This window comes from Grammomys surdaster, unplaced genomic scaffold (genome assembly GCF_004785775.1).
Source record: "Grammomys surdaster isolate TR1022 unplaced genomic scaffold, NIH_TR_1.0 371, whole genome shotgun sequence".
Taxonomy (NCBI): domain Eukaryota; kingdom Metazoa; phylum Chordata; class Mammalia; order Rodentia; family Muridae; genus Grammomys; species Grammomys surdaster.
Genome location: NW_021604790.1, coordinates 1671387 through 1677184, shown reverse-complemented (window position 1 = coordinate 1677184; position 5798 = coordinate 1671387). Strand labels below are relative to the sequence as shown.

The 5798-nt window shown below is 47.6% G+C and overlaps 1 pseudogene; it reads right to left on the bottom strand.

Moving 5' to 3' along the window:
• Window positions 1-5249, bottom strand: part of LOC114632082 — a 9393-nt pseudogene extending 4144 nt beyond the window's left edge.
• Between the last annotated feature and the right edge of the window lie 549 nt (window positions 5250-5798).

Below are 5798 nucleotides of genomic sequence, written 5' to 3'. Positions count from 1 at the left end.
ACTCCCCTATGTGCTCACTCCCCTGTGTGCTCACTCCCCTATGTGCTGTCTCCTGCTCCCCTAAATTCTTTGGGTAATGAAGTAGTGGCAGTTTTCCTGGCCCCCGTGAGTCATCCTAGCAAGTGATCAACCCTGAGGTGGCCTTCTAGCCAGTAGGCTGCACAAGTGACAACCTGGACTGTCACTGCCATCTGAACAGGATCATCTGGTAGAGCTGAGCCCTTATCTGAGCAGTCTGATCCTAAATCCACTCTAAATCCAGTTACTGCAGAGTACAGCTGATCCTGGGACACCCAGCTGGTGTGCTCAGAGAACTGGAAAGTTGCTTGGTGTGGGACACACCCTCCTTCCCCCAGTTGGTGTCAGAAGGACTGAGAATGAGTGAAATAGCAGAGAAAGGGGTGCTTATCCTGAGTTCAGATCGTTTAAAAATGGGCTCACAAATTCTAGAACCCCCTTTTCAAAAGATGGCGTCTAATGGTTCCTTCCCTCAGATGTGTGCAGAATTTGGTTACTGGCTTCTAACCATTCATATGCTGAAGGAGAAGTGATGGGCCTTCTGAAGCTAGGCCATAAACATCTCCTCCTCCACCTCCTTTCTCTTTCTCTTCTGCCCCTCCCCCTGCCACCTTTCTAGAAGCTACCATCTCATCACATAGTCTGTGGACAACAATCAACACACTCCTCAGCCGTGTGAGGGAGAGGACTGTCTTGAATGTGGACCCTGCAACCTCAGTGAAGGGGTCAGATTGCCACAGCCCTGGAGGGACTTGAGGACCTTGTGAGAGACGCACAGCTGCTCCTCAGAGTCGGATAGGCACAGATTATGTAGACTAGGTGCTTGCCATCTTAGTCCACTGGTTTGGTGTGACATTAGTATCAAACAGACTGGAGACCATCTCAGCCCATACAGTGAGGACGACAGTCCCAGGAATGAACGGGGATTTGACGCCAGGCTGCAGATCAGCGCTTGTGTGCAATCCTTGCCATGCCAGTGTCTCGCTGACTCTGAGGCACAAACTTTCTTGCCTCCTATCCCATAAAGGGGACTGTATTCAACCCATATTGTAAATATAAATTGGGTTGATACACGGCAGAGGGGCTTAGAAATATACTTCCCACCCCGCCCCAGCCCCAGCCCCGCCCCCATTCCACATCCCCAGCCCAAGCATTCAGAAGGGGAGTGGCTTGTGTAGCCTGGTGGAGTCCCTGCAGGGAAGGGATCTTCCTCAGAATGCACTTCCTGTTTATAGGGGTGGGGAAGCAGGTGACATCTGTGCCCACTAAGAAAGCAGCTGGTGAGGATCTCATTGGGCCGTCGAGCCCAACTTTCCCGTTGACCTCACCGATCCCTGCTGAGCCAGCAAAGGCTCTGCCCTGTAGTCGTTCCGTCTGATGGCCCACATTCTCCAGCTTCCTGCTAAGTCTGTCAGCACCTGCAGTCTCCTCTTGGGGCCAACATTAAAGGTCTGTCCTCCACCGAAGCTGGGTCATGTCTTCTCACCGATTAAACCAGCAGCAGCTTATACCACGGTCCCTATGCTTTCAACCAAGGCCCTCTGTCAAGCTTTAGTGCTGACACATCTGGAAGGGCCGTGCTTCTCTGCCTTGGCAAGGTTCCTGCTTCTCTGCCTTGGCAAGGTTCCTGTCTTCTTTTCAGCAGCTAAAATACCAACTTAATTCTCTCTTTCTCCAGGAACTCCTCATTTTAGTTAGGAATGTTTAATCCCTTGAGCTGGAGAGATGGCTCAGTGGTTAAGAGCACTGACTGTTCTTCCAGAGGTCCTGAATTCAATTCCTAGAAATCACATGGTGGCTCACAACCATCTGTAATGGGATCAGATGCCCTCTTCTGGTGTGTCTGAGGACAGCTACAGTGTACTCAACATACATAAAAAAAAATAAAATCTTAAAAAAAAAAGGAATGTTTAATCCCACTAGTCATTTCCCTTGTATCCTTATTAAAAATCTCCTCCTCGCCAGAGGACTCCTTGTCCTGTAGGTTTTGAGCCATGTTTTTCTCGTGTGTGGCATACAAATCTCCAAGCCACAGTGGTCACTTGAGTCAGAAAAGTCCTACCTAGAAAACAGAAGGGAGGCCCTGAACTCTGCTTTGCCCTGCCTTCTCCAGCCTCTGTCAGGTTTCATACATACTGTACTCATTGCAGTCTGAGTCTCTATAGAGATGCTGCCACTAGGACAATGATTCTCAGCCTGTGGGTCGCATATCAGACATCCTGCACACCAGATGTATACCTTATGATTCCTAGCAGTAGCAAAGTTACAGTTAGAAAGTAGCAATGAAATAATGTCGTGGTTGGGCTCACCACAGCATGAGAACTGTATGAAAGGATTGCAGCATCAGGGAGGGTGAAAAACACTGCTCTAGAAGGTTCTGAGAGAAGATGCAATCCTGACAAAGAATTCAAGTCTCCTGAAGATGAAAAGGCCCCTCCTGACAGGGACTTCTGAGGCTTCACACTTCAGAGGATGCTGACCTCTTTGGAAACATCATTTGAAAGTGTGAATTTGCTGGGCGGTGGTGGCCTTTAATCCCAGCACTTGGGAGGCAGAGGCAGTGCGAATTTCTGAGTTCTAGGCCAGCCTGATCTACAGAGTGAGTTCCAGGACAGCCTGGGCTACACAGAGAAACCCTGTCTTGAAAAACCAAAAAAAAAAAAAAAAAGAAAGAAAGAAAGTGTGAATTTTTCTTTCTAAACTGTCAGCTCTGGATATATTTTGGACATTGGACTGAATGGTCCTTACTTCAGTGAGACAGAAAGAAAATGATGGTTAAAATGGTCACTGCTGCAGTTACAGATGAGCTTGTTCTGTGTCCCTAACCTCTTTCGTGAGCTAGAAAGTAAAAGGATACATTTTGTTCAACAACGAAGATGGGAAAGATAGAAAGTAGGTAACTCCTCAAAACTTGTTCTTAAGCTGGACATGTTAGCTCATGGGGAGACTGTGGACATGTTAGCTCATGGGGAGACTGTGGCCCCATGTCCTGGTGCTGTCCTCACCTGGCTTGGTTCCAGACCCTTCTGTTCGCTTTGGGCTTCTGTGCTCTCGTTGATGTAGTTCTCAGTTTTCCACTGGTCTGTATCCCAGTCGGTCCTGGACAGCTTGAAATCTTGCTGCTCACTGAGAAGCTTCATCAGGAGGCCTGTTCTGGAGATGAGCTTGGCGCAGGACATTTGCACACGAGTGTCAGAGCAGTCCATCTTCAACGTCCTGATAACGTGAGCGATGAGCCTTCTCACATCGTTGTTGGGGATGAGCACCCCCAGATGCTGGTTTAGATGAGATTCAAACTGTTCTCCTGGTGACATCAATGATGGGTTAGCAACTTCTACGAGATGGACATGCGTATCAGCACCCACAGTGAAGTCTGACTGTGGCTTGCTGGTTTGCTGAACAGTTGGAATTAAGTTGGATGTAGACACATTAGAATCTGCAGTAGGATTCTCAGGTTGATTTTCTGACATTTCTTCAGGCACAGTGATGGTTGGTTCAAGAATATTTTCTTCAACATTATCTGTTACAGCCTGAGTTTCTTCAATAGGCTTTTCTGTAGAAGGTTCTGAAGCAACATACAATTCTGAAAAGGGCCTTTCTGTGTAACTCAGGTCTCCTAAAGATGAAAAGATCCCTCGAGCAGGGGAATTTATCAGGCTCCTCACTGCAGAGGATGCTGCCGGCCTCTTTGCAATCAACTGGAAATGAGATTTTTTCTTCCTGAGGTTTCGCTGTCTCTCTTCAGATTGTAAACTTGGGTTAGAACCCTTCGTTCTCTTCACATTAGCATTTGCACTTTCTAAAACATAAATGGTGTAAGACAAGTCTTTTCGTCTGTCTATGAACTCAGGTAGCGATTTTGTAGTGGGAGCCTTGTCCACCAGGGACGGTTCTGGGGAGGAAGAGAGTTCCTCCCTGTGCTCCATTGGGAGCAAGGGCTCTGAGGGGAAGGAATTCCCCACTAACTCCCTGGGCCTCTGCTCCAGACTGAGCCACTGCAGCTCCGTTGATGGTGGGCTCCCGAGCTGCCTGTCCTTGGAGATGTTCTCCACAGGTGTCTGCACACTCTGCTTGCTCCACAGGCTCTTGCCCCTCACTTCCTTGAAGTGCCTTTTCTGTAAGCTTCCTGTCCCCTTGGGGACCCTAATCATACTGTGGAGCCATCTCTCTGCCTTCTCGATCTCTGCAAGACTGTCTTCCTCTGCCTGGGCAGGTTCCCATCTCTTTTCAAATATTCGTCGTTTAAATTTGGGATCTAAAGGGCTCGACTGCTGAACAAGCATGGCAGCTTTTCTCTTTCTAACCTCATCAGTTTCTGCATCTCATAGACTTTCTGCAAAAATAGAGCTTACTTTTGTAGCTCAAGTTATCAGAAGCAGATTAGTGGAGGACTCTATCATTTTGCAAAGAGCCCAGGGCAGTCTTTACATTTTGTACATTAGAATAAAGTAGTGTAATGGATGGTAACAGCTTTACCATCACATCTTCCAGATTTCCCTCTGAGAAATATGGCGATACGTAACTTAGAGCACTAATAACATCGCTTTCATCGTTTAAGTCAAACTACTCATTGATGAATCCTGAAGAACTAAGACCATCTTTTTTTTTTTTTTTTTTTTTTTTTTTTTTTTAAATATCTCCTTTCCGACTCAGTAGTGGGCTCGGTGCTGGCGTTCTCCTTCCAGGCCTGGGATACATCAGATCAGAACTCCTCAGTAGCAAGGACTACATGGGAAGACACTGGGTGGAGGTGAAGGACTTTGTCCTGCTGAGAGTGAGAGGTACCTGCCTGTGATCCCTCAGAAGACTGACCTTGCCCTGGACACCAGAAGGGGGTGGAGGGAGCTCTGTCCACTGTGTGTCACAAGGGACAGTGTGGGTATGAAGAGGGCCTCTTCTCAGAGATCTGCAGATGTGGGTGAACATTTCTCCTTCAGCTCCCGGAGGATGGGGCAGTGCGCTGTGCTCAGGAGACTTCCTACACTGTAATGTTCTGAGTAGACAGCTACCCTGTCAGTGATATTCTCTCCCTCTCTCTCTCTCTCTCTCTCTCTCTCCACCACTTCTCAGGATTAAGTTTAGCTTTACTTTCCCTCACCAGTGGCACACAAGTATTGCTGGCCTATAATGGCTATGGTCTGCGGTAGGGTGGCCAGTCTTCTCTTACCAAAATCATTCTCCTTTTTGTTGACAGTTAAAGAAGCATCTATAGGGAACCCAGGAGCATCCATGTAGGTATCCCAGGCCCCTCACAGAAAGCTCTTCACAGACAAGAAAAACATACCATAGCCTCCTTGTTCTTCCTATCGGCAGGGATCTGTGGTGTAGATGAAGACATATTTTATTTAGCTGGTTTATTCCTATGTGAAATAGATCAACAGAGTAATAGCACTTTCCCTATGAACCTTACCTGAAACTCTAAAATGCAGAAGGCCGGGGCGGGAGGGGGTGTGCGGCTGGAGCGATGGCTCAGCAGTTAAGAGCACTTGCTGTTCTTGCAGAGGATCCGTATCTAGTTTCCAGCACCCACACTGTGGACCACAAACATCTGTAACTCCAGTACTAATGGACTGGACCGGATGCCCTCTTCTGACCTCCGCTAGCACAGGCTGAACATGAGCCTTTTATGAAGTGCACAAGGCCAGAGCTTCTCTGCTTTCCGTTCCAGTTTCAGTTGAGAATCATGCAAAGCTCCTGACAGCACAGGAGTGTCCTTGTGTGGATAGGTTCCTGTCCCAAGAGAATTACAATTTAAAAAAATTTTTAATGTGTATGGGAAT